General features: G+C 37.8%; 1 protein-coding gene across 23 annotated transcripts in view; it reads left to right on the top strand.

The window, feature by feature from the left end:
* The window catches only part of FHIT (fragile histidine triad diadenosine triphosphatase), a 1,444,513-nt gene that overhangs the window by 201,664 nt on the left and 1,216,597 nt on the right, over positions 1 to 26,252 (top strand). For 7 of the 23 annotated variants that reach the window (XM_060022814.1, XM_060022806.1, XM_060022813.1 and 4 more), the window contains exon 3: positions 7,164 to 7,214. The exons of 8 other annotated variants lie outside the window; for them this stretch is intronic. The gene's annotated coding sequence lies outside the window, so the exon portion shown is untranslated. Of the gene's footprint in view, positions 1 to 7,163; positions 7,215 to 25,148; positions 25,576 to 26,252 lie in introns of those variants that run through there. 8 more of the 23 variants (XM_060022816.1, XM_060022804.1, XM_060022793.1 and 5 more) reach the window with 3 other exon arrangements.

Genomic DNA, 26,252 nt, shown 5'->3' with positions numbered 1-26,252 from the left:
CTGAGCCTGCGCGTCCGGAGCCTGTTTTCCGCAACGGGAGAGGCCACAGCGGTGAGAGGCCCGCGTACCAAAAAAAAAAAAAAAAAATCCCTCACAACAAATTTTAGAGAGGCTAGGGTACAGGGGAGCAAAATATAATTAGAACAACTGTAAGACAAGTTTAAGACTTGATTGGTTTCCATGTTTAGGTAGGTCTCCCAGTAAGGACTTCAAGTGTCTAAAATAATCTTTCCCTAAAATGTTGGAAATTGTGGTGTTTCTTACCAGCTACGAGTATAGACTTTGTAAAGTAGTAGTGCTAGCAGGAGCAAAGCTGGGCATTCGATTTGTGCTAGATACCACTCTGACTGCATTTCATGATTACCTCAGTGTTTTAGAGTTGCAGCCCCATATCTACAGCCTTTATGATTTTTGCCATTTTCTTGTATCTTTACTATAACTTGTTTATTTTTTTATTTAACTGAACCCCTTTAAAGTTATTATGAACAATTTGAAAGTACACAGAAGTAGAATAGTACAGTGAATTTCCATATACCCAGCACATGGACAAGACAGGTTTCATGGGCATCCAACCTGTGGAGTCATTCAGCACCCATGGTTTATTAGGGCCCCATGTTTGGTTTAAAACTCTACTGTCACTGTTTTGAATTCTCAATAATTTATGAGTAAGGGGCCCTGCATTTTTTTTTTTTTTTTGCGGTACGCGGGCCTCTCACTGTTGTGGCCTCTCCCGTGGCGGAGCACAGGCTCCGGACGCGCAGGCTCAGCGGCCATGGCTCATGGGCCCAGCCGCTCCGTGGCATGTGGGATCTTCCCGGACTGGGGCACGAACCCGTGTCCCCTGCTTCGGCAGGTGGACTCTCAACCACTGCGCCACCAGGGAAGCCCGGCCCTGCATTTTTATTTTGCATTGAGCTCTGCTAATTATGCAGTCGTCCTATACCTAAACTCAGTAATTATCAAGATTTCTGCTCCATTTTCTTCATCTATTCTCCTGTCATTTTTCCTCCCCCACCCCTTTCTTTATCTCTGTCTTTCTCTTTTTTCTGAAGTATTTTAAAGCAAATCCCAAACATCAGTTCACTTTACTCTGATGTGCTTCAGAGTGCATCTCTAAAAAAATATGGACATTTTGATACTTAACTACAATGCTATTATCACATCTAGCAAAATAAACAGCAATTGGTATTACATAATCCCGCTTCACAAACATCCTCAACTGACTTGAAAATGTCATTTACTACTTTTCTATTCACTTTTTTCTTTTTATCAAATCCAAAGTCTGTATATTACGTATGTCCCTTAAGTCTCCCCTAATGTAGAAGTCCTGCCTCTGTTCCTGCCAGAGCCTTGTTACAGAAACAGGGTCCCTTGTCCTACAGAAGGTCTCACATTTTGGTTTCTTATGATGTTTTCTAACTTGTTCCTCTATCCGTCATATTTCTTATACTGAAGTTATCTCTAGACTTGATTTAATGTAAGTGTTCTTGGCAAGAATGCTTCATCAATGGTAATTGTGCTTCCTACTGCTTCATCAGGAGGCATCCATAGTTTGCAACCACTTTTAGTGATGCTAAGATTCATAAATGGGTTTGGCAGGTGACAGCCTTACCATTCCATAGTAAAGTTCCCCATTAATTTTTCATACAGTGATCACTTCTATTGATGGATATTATCTGAAGCAATTATTTCATTACATGATTACAAAAAATCATGCTTTTCTAATTCTGTTATTTCTTTATATTTATTAACTAGACTTTTTCAGTGAAATACTTTCCCTCATAAACTAGGACTATTTGGAGCCCAGTTTTTCTTTTCCTTAACTTAGTTTTGTCCTAAGCAATTATGTTAGTTAGCTTGATGTACTAGTTATATATATATTTAATATGCTTAGAATCAAGCACATAGTTAATAAAATAAAAAGTCACTCATATACCATCTAATATCGTCTGTTATACTCCCAGTGGTACATGTGTTAGATTTTGCAAAACACTATTATTTCCCCTGCCTTACAGATGAGGAAACCAAGGCATTGTGAGGCCAAGCAACATTCCCTGGGTGGATCTTGGGCTAGAACCCTGTGCTCTGACATTAGAGCCAAGCTATAACCACTCTGCTGTCATAGCACTCTATTCTTGGTGGCCAAAGTGTTGTATATAAAAAAGGCACCCTGATGTTTGAGATGGAACCAAGAAAATGATTTTATAATAGCAAGCCAGTGAGAAAGCCCAAAACTCTCAGATAATTAATTGATCTGTGTTCTCGTTTTCATCTGGTGCCGCCTCCATGACCAGTGTGATTTATTGCACCTACAAGTTTAAATCAATTATCTGAGTATATTAGAGCCTAGATTGACCTAATAAACTTCTCAAACTTCCCCAACATAATGCTTTTGTAGCTTTTGTATGAAATACTTAAAATTTTTTTTGTCTTTTCATTATTATTCTTAATAATTTAAAACATATCTCCGTAAGACAACAAATGGAAACCACGATTGTTGTTTTTTAGAAAGGAGAGGCTGTTGCACAAACCAGTCTAGTCAAGGCAGAAGGCTAAGTTTTCTTCAGGCAAATTATTTCCCAGACCTTTGAATCACAAGAGGAACTTTTGAAGTGCCCTTGAGAAGTCCCTATACCACAATCCAAATATTTAGTTGTGAAGCTTAAATGCAAAAATTTTGAGCCTTGTCTCTGACCATTTCTTTTGATGTGCTTTTTCATAAGCAGTGAGACTAAAAAAGTCACACTGAAGACCTTGGAGGGATTTTGTCTGTTGGAACATACATGTTAAACATTATCAAGGAGCCAAAGGAGTGAGGTGGAGGAATAGCTAGAGCAAACGCAGAACCTACCTTGCAAATTTAATTCTTCCTGGGAAAATATCAAACCACCACTGTCTGACAGTGATCTCTTTTTGGTTAATGTTGAGAAATAAGATAGAAACATGTTTGTTATTTTATGTCATTCATGTTATTTTATAAACTTTTAGGAATAATTTAGTCTAATCTTTTCAATTTGCTTGTAAGAAAACTGAAGTCCAGCTACTTTAAATAATTTCTCCTGAGATTAGCAGATAATTAGTTGCAGACCTAAAATTAGAGGTTTCCTCAGCTTTCCTGAATGACACACTAAGGTACTATTTCAACTAAAGTATTTAATTGCGAACAACAGAAACTGATTCTGACTAACTTGAGCAGAAGTATAATTTATATAGGGTAGATTTGGGGTAGCTTACAAAGTCTAATGTCAATTTTACTGTAATTTTTTTGGTGAGGAGTTGAGGAGTAGAAATGGTTAAGTGAGGAAAAGTGTATTTTAAATTTTAAAATCACAGTTATCATGGATAGAATGCAAAAAATACATTGTTTTAAAAATTGTATTGAGGGGCCAATTTGCCCCTTTGTTCACCTTAGTGTCTTAATGTGTCCAGTCTCTGAAAATAGCTTTTCTCTGCTCTTTCTGGTTTTTCTGTACCAGAAAGCGGGTGAGGTGAGGAGTGGTGCTTCACATCTTGGGGGTGACTCCTTTGGTTGGATGAGGGAAGCAAAAGAGGCTCAGGTGCTCTGGCTTCAGGGTGGAGTATATAAAAGTTACCGTGTAGATTTGCCTGTGAAGAGCCACCTTCTGCTAGTATGTCTCCCTTTCCTTTTTTCTCCAAAATGATCTCTGAATCCTTCTCATCCATAGAAGACCTCTTCAGGTTTTCTCTTCAGGTTGAAAGGTTCCTGGCTCCAAAAGGGAGCCATAAGGAGGTCAAAATTGAAACTGTAACTTAATGTGGATAAGGTGCTGTAGCATGTGAACTGCTGCATTTCCAACAGTTGGAATAGTCCTTGCCCATAGTGGGTCCTAACAGGTAGTTATTTAATGAATGAAATAATAAAACAGCTCCACTTCTGGACTCCCATAAGTCAAACTGGTAATAATTTAGTTGCTAAAATCTCCTCTTATGTTCTGTTGTTCAAAAATGTTATGCCCAGATGCATAAAAATGATGCTCCTTGATCCACTCACTTGTCATGAGCATCTGAACAGTTAGTTCCCAATGACCTGGCATGCTTTGATTTATTGTTCATTTGATTTAATTTACCGAAGGTGACCTTACTCTATTTTTCTGCCAGAACTCAGGCTGGATCACGGTTGTTGGTGATCCCCAGGGAATAAATCATAAGTGATGACTTTTAGTCATATTAGGCCTGCCTCTCCAGTATAACTTCCATGTAGTGAACCTAGGCCTTGAGGCTGATGACGGCATTTTCTAGACAGGCTACAGTGACCTCTAGTTCTTAGAACTGTCGTTGGATTTACCTGCAAGACAACAGCATTCTCAACTGTGGGTAGAATGTGCCATTGTTTCTGGGAACTCTGGAAAAGACAACTTAAAGAAAACCCCATACCTTGATTTCCAGAGCTTTGGCATTTAACTGGGATGGGGTCAGGGTGGGGAAAAAAAAAAGATTGGAATCACTGTATGGATTTCTCTATCATCAAGAAATATATGTAAATTAGTAATAAAGTAACCAAGAAATTTTGAGGATGATACACTTAGGCAGAGTTCCACCTTTTAGGCAGTTGGGTGAGTCTGATTTGCATTCCTTAGGATTTGCTCAAACTGTTTATAGCAAGTATGGCTCCAGATTCTGGGTGGGAACCTGTAAGACCTTGTGACTGCATATTAATTGAGCCTCTGAAAAAGTGTCTGAATTTCACAGTGATAAATTTTAATGACTTCTGTTTGTGTATCATTAACAAGCTTCTGGTGGTTACCAAAACTTGTAAACAAAGTCATTTTGCCAGTGCAGATAGTGTGTTTTTACCCTTGAATATGACCTTGAATTAAAACAAACAAGTAACTTTTGTTTATAGTCCTTTTCTGCTGAACTAGAATAACTTTGAGATGGTGTTGAAGCATCTCACTCCTTGGCTCAGAACCTTTCAAGTCTCCTCATTTCACTCCAAGTAAAAGCCAGGTCCTTTACAATGGACAAGGAGGCCCTTCTCCCTACCAGGGAACCTTAGCCCTCTGATCTCCTACCCTTTTACTCAGCCTTCTTTCTCACTCTCCTCCAACCCACGTGGGTTCCCTTGCTGTTCCTCAGACACCTGCCATAGGGCCTTTGGACAGATTTTCCCTTTGTCTGGAACACTCCCCCTGCTGGCTAGCAACCTGCCTCTCCTTTAATGTGACCTCTTTGTTGAAACCCACTAGACCTGCCATATTTAAAATCTAACTGTCCCTCCATCTTCCTGATCCTTCTAAGGCTGCTCTAGGTTTTTGTTTTTTTTTTTTTTTGGCCGCACGGTGTACTCGTGGGATCTCAGTTCCCTGACCAGGGATTGATCCCAGGCCACGGCAGTGAAAGCCTGGAATCCTAACCACTAGGCCACCAGGGAACTACCAAGGCTGCTCTATTTTTAATATTTGTCTTTAGCATTTAACCATCCAACATACCTTTAATTTAGTCACTTAAGTTGTTTACTGTTTATTATCTGCTTCCCTGCTGCTAGAATCTAAGCTTCATGAGCATAAGAATCTTTCTCTTCTTTCTTCAGTGGTGTGTCCCAAGTGTCTAAATCAACTATATCCAATAGAAATTTCTGTGATGATGGAAACATATCTGGTAGACACTACCTACCTGTGCTAATTGAACACTTAAATTGTGGTTAGTTCCAATGAACCCCTGAAATTAAATTAAAACTTGATTTAATTTTAATTAATTGAAATTTAAATATCCATGTGTGGCTAGTGGCTACCTATCATATTAGCAGTACAGATCTTGAAAGTTTATTGAATGAATGAATGAACGAATGAACGTCTAGCTCTCTAGATCAGTGCTTTTTTTTTTTTTTTTTTTTTCGGTACGCGGGGCACTCACTGTTGTGGCCTCTCCCATTGCGGAGCGCAGGCTCAGCGACCATGGCTCACGGGCCCAGCCGCTCTGCAGCATGTGGAATTCTCGCGGAACAGGGCACGAACCCGTGTCCCCTGAATTGGCAGGCGGACCCTCAACCACTGCGCCACCAGGGAAGCCCCAGTGCTTTTTTCTTTTAATTTTTAAATTTATTTTTGGCTGCATTGGGTCTTTGTTGCTTCGCACAGGCTTTCTCTAGTTGTGACGAGTAGGGGCTACTCTTCGTTGTGGTGCACGAGCTTCTCATTGCTGTCTTCTCTTGTTGCAGAACATGGGCTCTAGACGTGCAGGCTTCAGTAGTTGTGGTTCATGGGCCCCAGTAGTTGTGGCTCACGGGCTCTAGAGCGGAGGCTCAGTAGTTGTGGCACACGGGCTTAGTTGCTCCACGGCATGTGGGATCTTCCCGGACCAGGGATCGAACCCGTGTCCCCTGCATTGGCAGGTGGCGTCTTAACCACTGTGCCACCGGGGAAGTCCTAGATCAGTGCTTCTTAAACTTCAGTGTGCAAAGAGATCACCTAGATTCCTGGGGATTATTGTTAAAAGTGCAGATTCTGATTCAGGAGATCTAGGGTGGGGCCCAAGATTTTGTGTTTCTAACAAGGTTCCAGCTGATATCTTCTTATACTTTAAGTAGCTAGAATCTGTAAGGCTAATGTTGCCTTGCTTTTAGTTTGTGTGTTTACTGAGGCCAGGTGATTCTTCATTTCCTGGACAGGAGAGATTACTAAAAATTACCTGTTAGACCCATACAGCAGCCTACAGGCCGAAAGCCTACAAAAAGAGAATGATTTATTCCCTTCTCCATGATAAGATGACTCTCCTTGTCCCTTTTCTCTCTAATTTGGTTGAATTCAGTTGTGGCTAATTTAGAAAAAAATTGTTTTCTTCAATTCTGGTTGCTTTTATGCCAGTTTGCAGCTTCTGTGCCAGTTTGTGCCCACTTGACTTATAATCTATTTTTCCAGGTCACTGAGGATATGTGCTATTTACCCTTTACAAAGAATTTTCAAGTGGTGCTGGACTACTTAGTCCTGCATCCTACTATTACCTGAGATAGCTGGCTAAATCAAACTCCCACAGGGGAAAAAAAAATCTCATCAATCTCTTCCATTGTTACAATCACATTGTTCATCTACAGAATAAACATCATCTAGTTATTCCCTCAGGGAGGAGTTTAAATCTTGTTTATAGTCCTCACATTGCTGCAAATCTGTGGTCATTCTTCTTAATTATCATGTATTCTTTTCCAGGTGGATTTCCGTCAGAGCAGTAAATCTTGGTGCAGATCAATTTTAGGTGTTGTGAGTATTTAATAACAATTAATGTACTGATGAATATATGTAACATCACCTGATTTATCATCCCCCTATAGGCTCTTCAGAAATATATCAGAGGCACAATTTACAGTACCTGTCAAGAGAAAAATGATAAGGCCATCTTAAAAACTCAGCTTTGTATTTTCTCAGAAGAGGGGGAGGAATGGCTGTGTATCTGACATCTTCTGGCTGACTGCTGGTCTAGTCTTCCAGCCTTATCTGCTGTGGCGGTGCATGGCCTTGGCCCACATGAGGCCCGTTCTCGTGCCTCCGGGCTAACTAACTGGTCCCCAACATGTCTTCTGTGTTTTTTGCTTATTCTCTTTCCTCTGATTGCAATGTTCTACCCAATTTCCTGCAGCCTTCCCCACAACACCTAAAGATAACCTTTTCAACACTTGAGTCTGACAACAATAATCACGGTAGTAGTTACATTTATCGGCCAATTGTGTGGCACTGTTCTAAGCACTTTATGTATGTAATCTCATTTGATTCTCACTACTGTGGTCTGAGCAAGAAGTTACCATCCTCCTTTTGCAGATAGAAACAGAGGCTTGCCCAAGTTTACATAGTGAGTAACTTGCCCAAGTTTACATAGTGAGTAGGGGAGCCTGGGTTTGAACCCAGGCTGTCTGATTCTAGAATCCTTCCTCCTAACCGTTCAGCTATACTGCTCAGATTTTTCCTTCTACCTGGGACGTTCCTCCTTTCTCTCGTTTGCTTTGAGGCAGACGACATAGTTGCCATTGACCAGGACCTGGGTTCCAAACTCATGGCTCTTTCCCCAGTCTTCTCCTAGCATTTTGTACCTACCCGTACCACTTCTCTTGTGTTATAGGATAATGTGGTTTTTCTCCCTGCTCTTGGAGGCAGAGAGGGGCATATTTTACTTACCTTTTAGTGCTTTCATGAGTTGTAGAAAGCTATCCTGACTTTACCAAATTTGGGTTTCTAGATAGTAAATTTTCCATAATTATGGCGGAACTTGAAGCTCTATATGCTTGCTTTATCATCATGCAGGAGGGGGATATTCAGTGTACCGTATTTAAATATAATAATCCAGTTGGGTAGACTCAACTGAAGCTAAAACCTTTTAAACCCCACCTTTAGTGCTTTGAAGATGGGCCTGGAGCTCTGCTGAGAGCTTATAGGTTCCTTGTAAGTTAAAGCAATGGTTAGCTTAGTGGTGTGCTGGTAAGTTTTTAACCACTGGCTCTCCAGGAAAAGAATGTGTGTGTGCGCACGTGTGCATTTATTATAAATTTTACTGATGTAAAGGATATGTAGCTATAATTTATAAATAATAATGAAATAATCACTACTCTTTATTGTAAGTTCCAGAAGCCAATAGATTCTCATATAACACTATTGTTGATTTTGTCAAACTCTTGAATCCATAGCCACTCTATGTTTGCAATTGATGAACAAGTGTAGTTCTGTGAAAAATATTGTATAATAGTTTTAAATGCTGGAAGAATACATCAATAATTTTTTTTTGTTCTACTCAGAGTTAACAGCTACAGATGTGGCACACTTTTAAGTCTGATATGCATATTCTCCATCTCTCTCAAATGAACAAAACAATATCAAATCTTGATTTGTAGCATTTGCCAATTTGGCCTCTTTTTTTTTTTTTTTTTTTTTTTTTTTTGGTACGCGGGCCCCTCACCGCCACGACCTCTCCCGTTGCGGAGCACAGGCTCCGGACGCGCAGGCTTAGCGGCCATGGCTCACGGGCCCAGCCGCTCCGCGGCACGTGGGATCCTCCCGGACCGGGGCGCGAACCCGCGTCCCCTGCACTGGCAGGCGGACCCCCAACCACCGCGCCACCACGGAAGCCCAATTTGGCCATTTTTAAACTACCGATTTGACTTGACTGAAAGTGGACTTGGGCAGAGATGCAGAATAGCAGTATGTTAAACAGCATTTCCACCATACAGCTATAATAGATGCAAGTAACCTTAAGAGTAAAGATGATAGTAAAAGAATTGGAAAGTGATGAGTTTTGTGTATTTATTACCCTTTTAAAATATTTTTACTTAATTGTGAATTACATATTATAGTTTATAAAATTATATAACTTAATTTTTAATAATGGCTTTGTTATATATATGGAATCTGAAAAAAAATGGTTCTGAAGAACGTAGGGGCATGACAGGAATAAAGACATAGAGACAGACATAGAGAACGGACTTGAGGACATGGGGAGGGGGAAGGGTAAGCTGGGATGAAGTGAGAGAGTGGCATGGACATATATACACTACCAAATGTAAAATAGATAGCTAGTGGGAAGCAGCCGCATAGCACAGGGAGATCAGCTCAGTGCTCTGTGACCACCTAGAGGGGTGGGATAGGGAGGGTGAGAGGGAGACGCAAGAGGGCGGAGTTATGGGGATATATGTATATGTATAGCTGATTCAGTTTGTTATAATGTAGAAACTAGCACACCATTGTAAAGCAATTAGACTCCAATAAAGATGTTAAAAAAAAAAAGAAGAAGCTACTGGTCAGAAATTTAAAAAATAAATTAATTAATTAAATAATGGCTGTGTTTAACAACTGGCTTGCAAAATTCTTGAAATTTAACAATGGGCTCTTATAAGTCTAGAGGTGGCTTCAGCACACCACTGGGTCAGTCCAGCTCAAAAGTGCTGTTTGGTTATCAAACTCAGGCATGAGGAGGATAAGGCTTGAATTTCAGCTCTGAATTTTACTTTCAGTTTATAGATTAATTTACTTACTGTTTGTTTAAGCATATTGTATGTCATAAAGTATTTTGTAAGTCTTAAGATTTCCCAGATCTGGCAAGACTGGTGAAGAAATGTGCATTTAACATTGTTGAGTCCTCTCTTTGAGCCAGGCCCTGTGCTAAGAACTGTACTTGCATTATCTTGCCTGGACTTCTTAGGAGATAAGTACTATTATTATCTTCATTCTGTAGAAGGGAAAACCAAGGCTTGGTGAGAATCAGAGGCACACTGGTCAGTGCTGGAGGAGGGAGTCAGCCCATACCCCAGAAGAACTCATGGCTTCTGCCGAGGAAAGCAGAGAAGAGAGGAAGAGGAAAAATGGCAGATGAAGAGGATAAAGCAGGCTCTTTTATCATATTTCTGTCCCCTCTTCGTACTCATGCTTCTTCTTCTTGACGTGGGTGTGATGCTAGGAGAAGAATGTCCCCTTCTTCCCCTGAGTATAAAATCATTCCATCTTCATTGTAGAGCAACAGAAAATGCATAAAAGTATAGAGGTAAAAATAAAAATGACTTCTGATTTTATTACTCAGTGGCAACCAAGATTTTAACTTTTAGGAGTATATATCAATAAAATTTTATGCACATAACATATAAAATGTAAATAATATATAATATGGCAAAATATATGTTTACTTTTATTTATTTAACAATTATTTCTTTCCATTATTATTCCCTTAATTTGGAAAGGGTTATCTTTTTGATAACTGCAGTCCTTGGCTATTTGGAAAATAAAACTTAGGGGCTGGAACTGCAGAAACAGAAGCTACATATAATCACCACATCTTTTCCTATTTATTGCAATCTTTTCCCACAGAAGATAGTCAACACATATATTAAGAAGCACCACATGAGTAATTTGAGCTTCTGTTATTTCTGTTTCTTACTTTTCTCCATGCTTTGGTAGATGGCAAGTAGGAGAGCCAACATTTGGATGTTCCAGAAACTTATTATTTACTTCCTGGATAATTTCATATTTGTTCTGACACTGAGAACATTTGCCATATTTCTTGATCTGTAAATCTGAATTCTTCTGAATTCTGTTTGTTAGTGCTTTTGTTGATAAGAAAGAAAGGTGATATTTTCATGCACCAAGTGCTTATCCACTCAAAAGGGAAAAGCAAAACAAAATTCATACCTGGGTTCAGGCTAGATTTTTACAAATCTAGCCCTTTGGAGACATTGCCCATGAAGAACAAAATCATATGGAGTGACATTTGGTCCCCAACCTAACTAAGAGTACTTCTGGGACCTTTAATCTACTGCGGCAACTATCATGTTTGACCAAAGTCAGTGAAACGTTTCCCCTTTTATATTCAGTTATGTGACTAGTGGAATCATTTAATAAGCTTTGTCTTGCAGCTTATTATATATAAGTCCTGTGTGGTTTGACCTAATAAATCATTATCCCTGTCTTGATCTTCAGATGTCAAACAGGTCATATTACTCTGAAAGAAATGTCATCAAATTTTGTGTGTAAGATTATGTTGGTTATTTTCCTGTTTAGGAAGACCAACCTATATAGAGATGGAAAAATAATGTCTAACTAGGCAATAGAGGGTGGAGAGAAAGTAAAATAAGAGATATTTTGTATTGACAATTGCTAAATATAGGCAAGGTGACGTTTAAAACATTATCATCTTTATAGCTTTTATAAACACTCTCTTGGAAACAATGGCATATGGTTAGGGCTCAAAGAAGAAAAGCTGTCTCTTGTACATTAATCAGACTTGCTCTGTAAAGATTGTTTCCTGAGAAACTGTAGTAGTTATTAACAGAAGCTATGTCTAGTATATTTATTTTATAGCATATTGTTAATAGCAATGATCGTATTTCATTTTAAAAATCATAAAATTTGTTCTCTTTTGAAATATTTTGATAGCTTGGTTTAAATTACAGTGTTGTTACAGTATGTATTTCGTTGGCGTTGTTAGACTATTACACCTTTACGTACTTAGTGATAACTAGCTTCTTGATGGTCCATTTTTCTTTCTTTATCCATACTTTGTTCCACACATGTAAACATAGACGTATAATTATACAGATTTCTTTTCCTTAAAAAGAAAAAGAAAACCCAGACAGAAGCTCTTCCCTCCAGAAAGAAAACTCAGTTTTACCAGATAATTTAAAGCTTAGTAGAAGTCTTAGCTGGGCCTCTTACAAGACCTAGTGTATTCATTTTCAAGTGCTAAGTGGAATAAAATTAGTATTTAGAGTTTGCTTCTCTGTTGTTTGATTAGATTTTCTTTTAGGCAGAACAAGGTTGAATTTCATATGAAAATGCTAAGTATTATATATGTTTGTAAAAGTGAGCCCTTTAGAGTTTAGCCTTCTCCCTCCTTTTTCTTCCTTAGAAAGAGATTTATGTGTAGGTCATGTGCAAAGACACTTGTTGATGACAGGAATATAACCCTCGTGTGCAGCAGTATCTCTTCTATTCTGTTTGGATCATAAATTTCATTTTATAATATATGTCACATTATCCCATTATTTTCCCAATTTATGACTGGCTTTTATAATACTGTCCAAGATGAAAATCATATGAATAAATGAAGGTGTTATCTTAGACATTCCTTTTACTCTTGGCGTCTGGAGACGAGGTAGTCTGACTTGAATAGAACAAGAAATGACAGCTTTTCTCTGAGAGTTCTGAGTAGGAATGTGAAAGGCGTCCATGGGAGCCAGCTCCCGGATAATGTTTAAAGCTATAGAGCAAAGAATTTCCTTTTACATTAAAACACCAAGGCATAAAGAGCATTAAATGTGCTACATAGTATCACACTATGCAGAGTATAAGTGTGAAAGAACCTACAAGTCACTAAATTTTTGGAATATCATTAGATGAGATTCTGTTTCTGTTCCCATACGTGGTAATCTATTAGACCTCCTAGGCAATATGTTGAAGAGACTCAAAATATACTTATTGATTTGTCTTATTTTCAAAATATACTATAGGTCTGTTCATTCCTTCCTCCCTCCCGCCTCCTGCATGCCCCTACCAGACATAGAATAGTACCTTATAACATTTGAAGGAATAAAAAGGAAAATAACATGACTGAACCGTTTTATGTTGGGGACTTGCCAAAATAGTTTCAAGTCCAACTAATGAAGAAAAATTCTTTATAACCAATCTTAACTGTTCAAACTGATCTAAAAGATATTGTGTTGGATATAATATAAAGGCAATACATACTTAAAGTTAATTATGAGGTAGATAAGGGTGCATTGTAGCTGATATATCAGATATTTTATATGTAAAAAATAAGCACACAGATCCCTTCTAAGGAAAGTTCCTCCTAAGGAAGGCCAGTACAGCCTAATTTTTCTACTGAGTAAGAACAGGAAAACCAGACTTCAAATCAGAAATTGTCATTTAATTTAATTGTTCATGCTTTATTTATTCCATTACTGTGAGGATGACTGCTGGTCTGTCTAATTTAGAATCTCACTGCTACTCTGTCCAGTTTATTATCTTTAAGGTTTATCAGCTGTGCAATCAAGCTGAACTATTTGTGTTTTACTGAAGATAGACACATTGAAAGAGAATGAGGAGCCTGGGGACAATGGGAATAGTTACAACAGAGGTTTAAATGAGAATACATATTTGTTCCCTACATGAGAGAAGGACCAAAAAAAATTTTTTTAAGGTAAATATGTGATTAAATTAGACACACTGTGATTTATAATTTAGTTTTTGCTAACTTGGTTCTGTAGCAAAGGAAAGAATATTGGAAAGATTCATTTTACCTTATCTCAGTAGCCTTAAAAATCTTTGCTTTGAACTTCCATTGCTGGAATGATATATCAGGTTGATAGACTGTCTGTTATGGATATCTGACTGACCAACAATCTCATGGGCCTTAGGAAAGGTTTCACAGTCAAATCCCCTTTGTGGTCAAACTTAGGAAACCCAGAATTAAATAACTCTTTAGAGAAACTGAAAATTGGACATTTACTTCTTTAAGGTAGGTGATAAACGTACATGGTGTTTAAATTATTTAAGAGCTAGTTGGTTTACCACTTGATCACAAGTAAAGGTTCTAGAATTGTCCTGCATCATTTCTAAATTGGGAAAACAAAACCCAAGCCTTTCTTTCCATGATTAGTCACTTGTACTAGTGCTGTATTCATTAGGGCCTCTTTTGGAGTCAGACAGACAAATGTGTATTTAAGTTCTGGTTCTATCACTTACTAGCTGGGGGGACTTTGGGAAAATTCCTTACCATTTCTCAGGCTCAGGTTCAGTATGTAAAATGAAGGTGATAAAAGTACTTACCTAAAGAAATTTTATGAAAATTAATTTAGGTTATGCCTATATACTGCCTGACACATAGTGACTAATAAGTAATTGCTGCTGTTTTTATTATTGCTATTGATTTGTCTTAGTGCTCTAGTCCTCTCCTTGAATTCCAGTAGAGCTGTTGCTATTGTCTCCTCCTTTTCTTTTTCTTAACATCTTTATTGGAGTATAATTGCTTTACAGTGTTGTGTTAGTTTCTGCTATATAACAAAGTGAATGAGCTATACGCATACGTATGTCCCCATAAACCCTCGCTCTTGCATCTTCCTCCCACCCTCCATATCCCATCCCTTCAGGTGGTCACAAAGCATCCAGCTGATCTCCCTGTGCTCTGCGGCTGCTTCCCACTAGCTGTTTTACATTTGGTAGTGTATATATGTCCATGCTACTCTCTCACTTTGTCTCAGCTTCCCTTCCCCCTCCCCGTGTCCTCAAGTCCATTCTCTACATCTGTGTCTTAATTCCTGTCGGGCCCCTAGGTTCATCAGAACCATTTTTTTTTTAGATTCCATATATTTGTGTTAGCATACGGCATTTGTTTTTCTCTTTCTGACTTACTTCACTCTGTATGACACACTCTAGGTCCATCTACCTCACTACAAATAACTCAATTTCGTCTCTTTTTATGGCTGAGTAATATTCCATTGTATATATGTGCCATATCTTCTTTATCCATTCATCTGTAGATGGACATGTAGGTTGCTACCATGTCCTGGCTATTGTAAATGCTACCATGTCCTGGCTATTGTAAATAGTGCTGCAATGAACATTATGGTACATGACTCTTTTTGAATTATGGTTTTCTCAGGGTATATGCCCAGTAGTGGGATTGCTGGGTCATATGGCAGTTCTAGTTTTAGTTTTTTAAGGAAACTCCATACTGTTCTCCATAGTGGCTGTATCAATTTACATTCCCACCAACAGTGCAAGAGGGTTCCCTTTTCTCCACACCCTCTCCAGCATTTATTGTTTGTAGATTTTTTGATGATGGCCATTCGGACTGGTGTGAGGTGACACCTCATTGTGGTTTTGATTTGCATTTCTCTAATGATTAGTGATGTTGAGCATCCTTTCATGTATTTGTTGGCAATCTGTATATCTTCTTTGGAGAAATGTCTCTTTAGGTGTTCTGTCCATTTTTGGATTGGGTTGTTTGTTCTTTTGAAATTGAGATGTATGAATGGCTTGTACATTTTGGAGATTAATCCTTTGTCAGTTGCTTCATTTGCAAATATTTTCTTTCACTCTGAGGGTTGTCTTTTCGTCTTGTTTATGGTTTCCTTTGCTGTGCAAAAGCTTTGAAGTTTCATTAGGTCCCATTTGTTTATTTTTGTTTTATTTCCATTTCTTTAGGAGGCGGGTCAAAAAGGATCTTGTGATTTATGTCATAGAGGGATCAATGTTTTGCCTATGTTTTCCTCTGAGTTTGATAGTGTCTGGCCTTACATTTAGTTCTTTAATCCATTTTGAGTTTTTTTTTGTGTATGGTGTTAGAAAGTATTCTAATTTCATTCTTTTACATGTAGCTGTCCAGTTTTCCCAGCACCACTTATTGAAGAGGCTGTCTTTCTCCATTGTATAATCTTGCCTTCTTTATCAAAGATTAGGTGACCATAAGTGCTTGGGTTTATCTCTGGGCTTTCTATCCTGTTCCATTGATCTATATTTCTGTTTTTGTGCCAGTACCATACTGTCTGGATTACTGTAGCTGTGTAGTATAGTCCGAAGTCCAGAAGCCTGCTTCCTCCAGCTCTGCTTTTCTTTCTCAAGATTGCTTTGGCTATTCAGGGTCTTTTGTGTTTCCATACAAATTGTGAAATTTTTTGTCCTAGTTCTGTGAAAAATGACATTGGTAGTTTGATTGCACTGAATCTGTAGATTGCTTTGGGTAGTATAGTCATTTTCACAATATTTATTCTTCCAATCCAAGAACCTGGTATATCTCTCCATCTGCTTGTATCATCTTTAATTTCTTTCATCACTGTCTTATAGTTTTCTGCATACAGGTCTTTTGTCTCCTTAGGTAGGTTTATTCCTAGGCATTTTATTCTTTTTGTTGCAATGGTAAATGGGAGTGTTTCCTTAATTTCTCTTTCAGGTTTTTCATCATTAGTATATAGGAATGCAAGAGATTTCTGTGCATTAATTTTGTACCCTGCTACTTTACCTAGTTCATTGGTTAGCTCTAGTAGTTTTCTGGTAGCATCTTTACGATTTTCTATGTATAGTATCATGTCATCTGCAAACAGTGACAGTTTGACTTCTTTTCTGATTTGGATTCCTTTTATTTGTTTTTCTTCTCTGACTGCTGTGGCTAAAACTTACAAAACTATGTTGAATAATAGTGGTGACAGTGGGCAACCTTGTCTTGTTCCTGATCTTAGAGGAAATGGTTTCAGTTTTTCACCATTGAGAACGATGCTGGCTGTGGCTTTGTCATATATGGCCTTTATTATGTTGAGGTATGTTCCCTCTGTGCCTACTCTCTGGGGAGTTTTTATCATAAATGGGTGTTGAATTTTGTTCAAAGCTTTTTCTGCATCTATTGAGTTTAGCATACGGTTTTTAGCCTTCAATTTGTTAATATGGTGTATCACAATGATTGATTTGCATATATTGAAGAATCTGTGCATTCCTGGGATAAACCCCAGTTGATCATGGTGTATGATCCTTTTAATGTGCCGTTGGATTCTGTTTATAGTATTTTGTTGAGTATTTTTGCATCTCTGTTCATCAGAGATATTGGCCTGTAGTTTCATTTGTTTGTGACATCTTTGTCTGGTTTTGATATCAGGGTGATGGTGGCCTCAGAGAGTGAGTTTGGGAGTGTTCCTCCCTCTGCTATATTTTGGAAGAGTTTGAGAAGGATAGATGTTAGCTCTTCTCTAAATGTTTAATAGAATTTGCCTGTGAAGCCATCTGGTCCTGGGCTTTTATTTGTTGGAAGATTTTTACTCACAGTTTCAATTTCAGTGCTTGTGATCGGTCTGTTTATATTTTCAATTTCTTCCTGGTTCAGTCTTGGAAGGTTGTGCTTTTCTAAGAATTTGTCCATTTCTTCCAGCTTGTCCATTTTATTGCCATATAGTTGCTTGTAGTAGTCTCTCATGATCCTTTGTATTTCTGCAGTGTCAGTTGTTACTTCTTCTTTTTCATTTCTAATTCTGTTGATTTGAGTCTTCTCCCTTGTTTTCTTGATGACTTGGCTAATGGTTTAAAAATTTTGTTTATCTTCTCAATGAACCAGCTTTTAGATTTATTGATCTTTGTCATTGTTTCCTTCCTTTCTTTTTCATTTATTTCTGATCTGATCTTTATGATTTCTTTCCTTTCGCTAACTTTGTTTTTTTTGTTGTTGTTGTTGTTCATCTTTCTCTAATTGCTTTAGGTTTAAGGTTAGGTTCTGTATTTGAGATGTTTCTTGTTTCTTGAGGTAGGATTGTATTGCTATAAACTTTCCTCTTAGAACTGCTTTTGCTGTATCCCATGGGTTTTGGGTCATCGGGTTTTCATTGTCATTTGTTTCTAGGTAATTTTTGATTTCCTCTTTGATTTCTTCAGTGATCTCTTGGTTATTTAGTACTGTACTGTTTAGCCTTCATGTGTTTGTATTTTTTAGATTTTTTTCCTGTAATTGATATCTAGTCTCATAGCGTTGTGTTTGGAAAAGATACTTGATACAATTTCAAATCTTAAATTTACCAAGGCTTGTTTTGTGACCCATGAAATGGTCTATCCTGGAGAATGTTCCATGGACACTTGAGAAGAAAGTGTATTCTGTTGTTTTTGGATGAAATGGCCTATAAATATCAATTAAGTCCATCTTGTGTAATGTGTCATTTAAAGTTTTTGTTTCCTTATTTATTTTCATTTTGGATGATCTGTCCATTGGTGAAAGTGGGGTGTTAAAGTCCCCTACTATGATTGTGTTACTGTCGATTTCCCCTTTTATGACTGTTAGCATTTGCCTTATGTATTGAGGTGCTCCTATGTTGGGTGCATAAATATTTACAATTGTTATATCTTCTTCTTGGATTGATCCCTTGATCATTATGTAGTGTCCTTCTTTGTCTCTTGTAATAATCTTTAATTTAAAGTCTATTTTGTCTGATATGAGAATTGCTATTCCAGCTTTCTTTTGATTTGCATTTGCATGGAATATGTTTTTCCATCCCCTCACTTTCAGTATGTATGTGTCCCAGATCTGAAGTGGGTCTCTTGCAGACAGCATATATATGGGTCTTGTTTTTGTATCCATTCAGCCAGTCTGTGTCTTGTGGTTGGAGCATTTAATCCATTAACATTTAAGGTAATTATCGATATGTATGTTCCTATTACCATTTTCTTAATTGTTTTGGGTTTGTTTTTGTAGGTCTTTTCCTTCTCTCGTGTTTCTTGCGTAGAGACATTCCTTTAGTATTTTTGTAAAGCTGGTTTGGTGGTGCTGAATTCTCTTAACTTTTGCTTGTCTGTAAAAGTTTTAATTTCTACTTTGAATCTGAATGAGATCCTTGCTGGGTAGAGTAATCTTGGTTGTAGGTTTTTCCCTTTCATCACTTTAAATATGTCCTGCCACTCCCTTCTGGCTTGCAGAGTTTCTGCTGAAAGATCAGCTGGTAACCTTATGGGAATTCCCTTGTATGTTATTTGTTGCTTTTCCCTTGCTGCTTTTAATATTTTTTCTTTGTATTTAATTTTTGATAGTTTGGATAATATGTGTCTTGGCATGCTTCTCTTTGGGTTTATCCTGTATGGTACTCTCTGTGCTTCCTGGGCTAGATTGACTATTTCCTTTCCCACGTTACGGAAGTTTTCAACTATAATCTCTTCAAATATTTTCTCAGACCCTTTCCTTTTCTCTTCTTCTTCTGGGACCCCTATAATTCCAATGTTGGTGCATTTAGTGTTGCCCCAGAGGTCTCTGAGACTGTCCTCAATTCTTTTCATTCTTTTTTCTTTATTCTGCTCCCTGGCAGTTATTTCCACCATTTTATCTTCCAGCTCACTTATCCGTTCTTCTGCCTCAGTTATTCTGGTATTGATTCCTTCTAGAGTTTTTTTAATTTCAGTAATTGTGTTGTTCATCACTGTTTGTTTGCTCTTTAGTTCTTCTAGATCCTTGTTAAATGTTTCTTGCATTTTCTCCATTCTGTTTCCGAAATTTTGGATCATCTTTGCTATCATTACTCTGAATTCTTTTTCAGGTAGGTTGCCTATTTCATCTTCATTTATTTGGTCTTGTAGGTTTTTACCTTGCTCCTTTGTCTCTAACTTTTTTTTTTGTCGTTTCATTTATTTATTTATTTTTTTAATGGGTGGTGCTGTATTCCTGTCTTACTGGTTGTTTAGCCTGAGTCGTCCAGCACTGGACTTTGCAGGTGGTTGGATACAGCTGGGTCTTGGTGCTGAGATGAGGACCTCCGGGAGGCCTCACTCCGATTGGTATTCCCTGGGGTCTGAGGTTCTCTGTTGTCCAGCGGTTTGGACTTGGGAGCTCCCACCACAGGAGCTTGGGCCTAACCTCCAGCCTGGGAACCAGGATCCCGCAAGCCGGTCACTGGGTTTTCCTCCCATGCCCTTAGGTGTCTGTGGTCCCTCACGGGTGTGTGGTTGGTGCCCTAATTGTGAGGAGACATGAATTCCACGTCCTTCTAGTACGCTATCTTGATTCCGCCAGGGCTAAGTCTTTACCTCCTCCGTATCTTCGTTTTCCCTTTTTGGTAGACTGCCCAACTTTGAAATATGCTTTGTTACCATCGTTTTCAATGTTTTGTGGCAGGACTTTTTTTTTAAAGTCACTTCTGCCTGAGGCAGGTGTTCCTTTTCAATATCTGCTGATTAGTCTTGCGATTCTGAGAGATATTATAGAATAAATCAATGCCTTTGTAGAAGATGATGCCCCTCTGTTACAAAATTCTTCACAATATTATTTCAGCAAATCATTCATTTGTTCATTTACTCATTCATTTGATCAGTTCATAGAAAGCTGTGGAGCATATTGGATACCAAAGTGACAAATGAATCTTGGAACCTTGTCTTCAGGGAATCTTATGTGAGCCCAGCTGTGTCCCTAATCATGGGAGATGGGAGTGCAAGTTGTACGAGTGATACACCTGATTCAGAGAAAAGTAGAAAACAAAACTGTCATGCGAAATGAGGCCTAATTTTTTCAAAACATGTGTTGCCATCCTTCATGGTTCTTGCATGTGTCCAGAAGTTTTCTGAATAATCTCCATAACTGTTTTTATGAGCTCAGCTCATCTTCCAGTTAAACTTGTTTTCCTTCAACTAACATTCAAAATAAGTAAATCACACACACATTATTATTTTCAGTTGTTCTCATTGCTTGTCTTGCCATAGGGCTTGTTTTGTGGTATCTTGCCCTTGCATGTGTACAGGTCAGCTTTTGGGAAAAACCTGGGTGTCTATACCCCTTTGTGGTATGTTTCTGTATTCCTATCAATGTGCAGCTTGTGTTTATAAATTTCCTCTGTGCCTCATATGAGTTTTCCCTTAGGTTGTGCACACACATAGGTAATTCATACACAGAGTGCTCCTCTGGGAGCCCAGTGTATACCCTATGGTTGCTCTGAAAAGCCAGGAGCTCATTTCATTAGTGATGGAGCCATGCAACTGAGGGTTCTCCTGCACTCTAATGCTGTGAATCAGATTTCGCAAAGAAAGAAAAGTTGAACAGACACAAAGTCTGGCTTCCGTATATACCTGGGTGGCTGCAGGCTCTTATCCATAAATGGCCCATTATCAGTAAGTAACTTTTAGGAAATCAGGCAACATAAATTTATTTTTGTTTAAGCAAATAACTCGTAAATGCTAAGTTCCCAAATCCCCTGTTTCCTTTCAACAATGCTTATACTGAAATGGGCATTTCTTTGTCCTACTCTGTTTGTTTGTTCTACTCTCTTATTTTACTGTTTTGGCAATTTAGTACTCATATTTGTTTTGTCCTGTTTTGTCCTGTTTTCCACCCTAGGGATGAATGCTTTATTACTTTTTAACATCTTTGTTCCATTCATCACTAGATTTTCATTAATCATTCATCACCTTTCCTTTTCCTCCACTTCTCATCCCTCTGTCTTTATTCTACCCACATGCTCCCGTCTTAAATCATGGTTAAGGTAATAAGAGGCTCTGCCTAGGAAATCAGGTAGCTGATGAGCTTTCACAGAATTCTTTAAATGCGTTTACAGCTTTTTTGAGAGCACATTCTCTTTGGACCTCCTTCCTTTTGTTTGGAAGAGGCCTGCGCGCATGTTGCAGATGTTCCCAGGGACCTTTGAGAGTAGACAAGTGAAGGAGCAGTCTCAGCATCATTATGTCTTTGGACAGCTTAGCAAATAGTCTTCAACACTTATTAGACTGACAACAGTTTTTAAAAAGAAAGAAAAAGAAAAAAATGTCCCTTTGAAGATCCATATCGTTTCTCTGTGCTTTGACCAGTGCCAGTCCTTGGAAAGTTCTGTCTTCCTGTTCTGCTTTTCATCCCACTTGACCCTCAGGTAAACAAGTAAACGTTTGCCAATAGTTTCTATGCTCCCAGCTCAAACCCAGAGGCCTCAAATCACTATACTGAAGTAGAATACAAAGGAGAGAGAGACAGAGAGAAAGACAGAGAGAGGGAAGGGGAGATTGAACCACATTACTATATGTCTTTCACCTGCTTTCTTATTCTAGCAACCAGGAGTAGAACCATTGCACTGTATCTAACTGAAAGCACAAAATTGCTAATCTGAACTAAGTTCCAGAGTGCCGGTTTGCTTTAAAGCAAACAAACAGAAAGCCATAGTGACATTTCTGAAGGCATGCCTCCAAGTTCTTAATGTAATTACTTCTTGGTTCCTGAGATGTGATTAATTAGATGAAAAGAGATCAAGCATAAGCCTTCCCTGGTGGCGCAGTGGTTACTAGTCCGCCTGCCAATGCAGGGGACATGGGTTCGAGCCCTGGTCCGGGAAGATCCCACATGCTGCGGAGCAGCTAAGCCCGTGTGCCACAACTACTGAAGCCCATGTGCCTAGAGCCTGTGCTTACAACAAGAGAAACCACTGCAATGAGAAGACCCAACACAGCCCCAAATAAACAAATAAATAACTAAATTTATTTTTTAAAAAAAGAAATCAAGCATAATCTAAAAGGATATAAGAGATTTTCTAAATAGGAGTGACTCTGGCCTTCAGAGCCATGACAATAATCACTAGATCCAGGGACACAAACGTCTTCACCAGCCCATCATTATGGCTGGAAAACCTCCTGAAATCAAGAACCTCTGAACTTTACATAGAGTAAGGTGAGTTGGGAGGATAAAAAAGAATTTTTATTCTCAAGTCTGTGGGATGTTTTCTTAATTTATTTTCAGCATAGTCATTCTTTACCTGGGGTTTCTGCTTTAACTGACATCAAGGCTGTTTTATTGAAAAATTTTCAGTTTCTTGATCAAGCACTTAGTCTGACATACTTTTTCTATTGTTACTGCTAAATTAAATTTCACTCTGACAGCTGACCACCAAGTCAGGCCCCACTTTGTCTGGGAGCTCCTTTGATTTAGAAAAAGTACCTTATCTGGCAACCTCTTCTTTTGTACCTCCTTTTTACAAATATGTTTTAACAGGCTTCAAGATGAGAGAAAAAGGGATCTTTTAAAATTCCTAATAATTTTTTTTTTTTAAGCTGGGAGAGTTGTGAAGTCATGAAAGCATAGAACTACAGATTAATGTAGCTCTTGAGCCTCATGGCGGCTGAAAACATGTCCCCACCTACATCTTTTATCCCCCTTCTCCTCCTAGGCACATACTTCATCCTCTTCTAGGCTGCAAGGAGTAAATAGTGATCCTTGCCAGAAACAAAGGACATAGGAGAAGAGAAACAAATGAATATCACTGTTTTCTAGTCATAGCTGAAGAATATGGAATCTCTTTACTGCAGGGACCTTAAAATTATACACTGTGATGGCAGCCTTTTGTTCATTTTGAAGGAAAGAATACAAATCCCCATAGCAGGAGTTCTCGATGTTGACAGGGGTGTAGGGTAGTGATGCAGCTTGAGTCAGAATCTGGTTGGGCTAGATGTGGGTATTCTGTCAAAAAATTTCGTCCCTTGAAACATGGACCTTCTCGTCTGCCCTCCTTGCCCCTTTCCTTCCCCTCCTCAAATTATTGGTTGAGAGCTACCTTCTCATTTTATAGATAAGAAAATGGAGTTCCATAGAGAGGTCAAGGGGCTTGTAAGGATCATCAGACCTCAAGAAATACTTATCCCCTGTTTCATTAGGAGTTTCTTGTCTCCAAGAGAAAACCAGGAAAGAAATCTGGTTATAGGGACAAGAACTATGTGAAACCAATACTTATCTGTGTTCTCAGATAAAAAATGATTTGTGTTTTAATCCTGTTATGAATTAGTGATAAAATTTGGCGATGCCATGTTTGAAAAGGCCTGATTGCTTAAAGTTGCCCACCTCCTTCTGTGATATCATCGTACCATTTTCACCTCCTCTTTTTTCTTTCTCCCTTCTCTTCTGTTTTCTTTTTGTTGCCATGCTGAACTCAATAACATATTTGTGAAGACACTTAATAAGGGATTATTCTTGAAAATCTGCTACAGGATCAAAGCATCACATTTGTATTTTGGACTTAAAAAGTGAAGAGCCTGTAAATAGAATTCAGTGATGAATTTTTATAATCATGGAGCCATATTTCAGAAGCGCTAGAGGAGATTGTTATTTAAAAGAAGCTTGTAATGAGTCGTATGGTAAAGCAAATAATTAGTATCGTATTTGTTTGGGCAATTCATCATGTCCACAGTTCTGTGACTTGGAGACCTCAATTTCTAAGGGAACAGTGGATCAAAGAGCAAATGTTAAAGTAGGGCCAGGAAAGCACACTTTCTAATTCCAGAAATAAGAAGGCAGAAAAAATAAAGCAGAAAGCTCCAATTTCTTTGTTCCCTACACCTTGAAAGATTTTTGGAATAATTATAGACCTCAAAATTTTCATCATAAGTTTAAAGAATTACCAAGAACATAATTTCTGGTGTATTGTAAATGTTGGAATTTTAAAATTAAAAGTCTAAATCATTTTAAAGTATACCCATTTAGATCCTATAATACTATTATAATTTGATTCTCACCATCGTCTATTTAAAAATATAAAAGCAAGTTCTTTCTGAAAACTGTACACCGATACTTTTTCTCTTTTAATTCATGTTTTTATTTACTTACCTTACAGAATTTTATCAATGAAATATGCATAAACATTTTTATTGATCATTGTATAGTCTCAGAACCTTAAAATAAATATAACTTCCTGAGTCCATAATCCTCTAAATTTCAAAAATGACATCTGGATTGAGTTTTTATTACCGTTGTTATTAGCACAGATTGACCAAAACCACGAATAATATTAAATATTGATAAATAATCACTAAATATAAAAGTTAAATTTATTGGAACTTCATCTGTTAATGAGATGGACATTTTTTTTTAAACTAGTTTTGTATGAAGTCAAATATTATTTATTTCTGGAACAAGATAGGATTTATCACAATGCCAATTTTTCATATTTCTGGATGTAAACATTGAGAAATCTTTCTCACACAAATAAGTAGATGAGATTGGAGAGATTATTTTTATCGTTGAATTTAAAAAAATTCCTTACTAGTTTTATGCCCAAAATCACACAATGATTTCTCATCAAATTATTGTTCATGATTCATCCTCTGACACCTCAATTAGTTGTCCTTCAATTTTGTTGAAAGGAAAGACTGACTTGCAAAAGTATTTGTTAATCAGTCATTTGAGATGTTAACTTTCTGTGTTTCTGGGAAGTACACCAAAGACTTACCAAAGCCTCTCAAATACCCATTGATTATACTTGTTGCTCTTTCTCTTAGAGGCACCATGTTCATCTTGATACACTCAGACTTGGGGAAAATAAAAATATTCCAAAACTCAATACAGCTTGGCAGAAATGATTTTTATTTGGACAAAATGCTTTTATCTGGTCACATGCTTTAAATATATTTTACCGGAACCGTGAAGCTGCTGATTTAGCTCATTAAGCTTATGAAAAATGTCTACCTATCTAAACTATTTTGAGAAACTTATTTGTTGACTCAATCAGCTAGGTCAGGTTTTCTTTCTTTAAGGTTGAATTTTGTATTCACATAAGTTTTCTCATGAACTTCTGAATGACTTATCTTTTCAGTTCTGAATTCTCAGTCCAGAATGAATTTCTAGACACAGTAAGGAGGAGGCTTGAAATGATTCTGCCGCTGGTGAAATAAGGTACCCCCCTCTGTTGTATTTCTTATTGAGTCCCTTTTTGATGGCATCTTATGGGACTTTTTCTCAGGAGCAATGTCTTCTTTGACAGTGGCTTTCAGATGAAAAGACAAGGTCTTTAAACAGAAATTGTCATCCCCATGATTCCTTGTCTGAGAAGTGCATTCTCAGACAGATCAATTTTAGGAAAGAAGTTGAGCTTCTGGTAATTGAGTCTTGTAAAAATAACTGATTCTGTGAACTTTAGCTAGAAGACCACTATTACAGAGTCTGTAAAAAATCAGAGGAATGAAGATACCTAACAGCCTAGGGCTATTTGGTATATTGATGATTAGTTTTAACTCCCTTCATATGTTCTGAGGATTTCAATAATTAAATAATTCATATTGATGATCTGGATTCATCAAGAAAAGTTTAATGATGAGGACAAATATCTGCCTAAAATGGCATTTCAGATCAATTTCCATGCGACATGAGTAAGCTAAAAGTAAATGTGAAACCCTTTAATATCAAAAGTGGTAAATCCTTGCAATTCATGTCTCTTGCACCTAGATCTCATGCTGAAATATTTTATGAATTGTCACAAACAGGAATTTCTTCAGGATCAGTTTTCTGGGATTCTATAATCATGTTTGTGAAGAATTTAGACGATTCTTTAGCTAACACAAGAAACCTTCTAT

This window comes from Delphinus delphis, chromosome 10 (genome assembly GCF_949987515.2).
Source record: "Delphinus delphis chromosome 10, mDelDel1.2, whole genome shotgun sequence".
NCBI classification, from domain to species: domain Eukaryota; kingdom Metazoa; phylum Chordata; class Mammalia; order Artiodactyla; family Delphinidae; genus Delphinus; species Delphinus delphis.
Note: the sequence above shows the minus strand (reverse complement) of the source record. Positions and strands in the feature narration are given on the sequence as shown.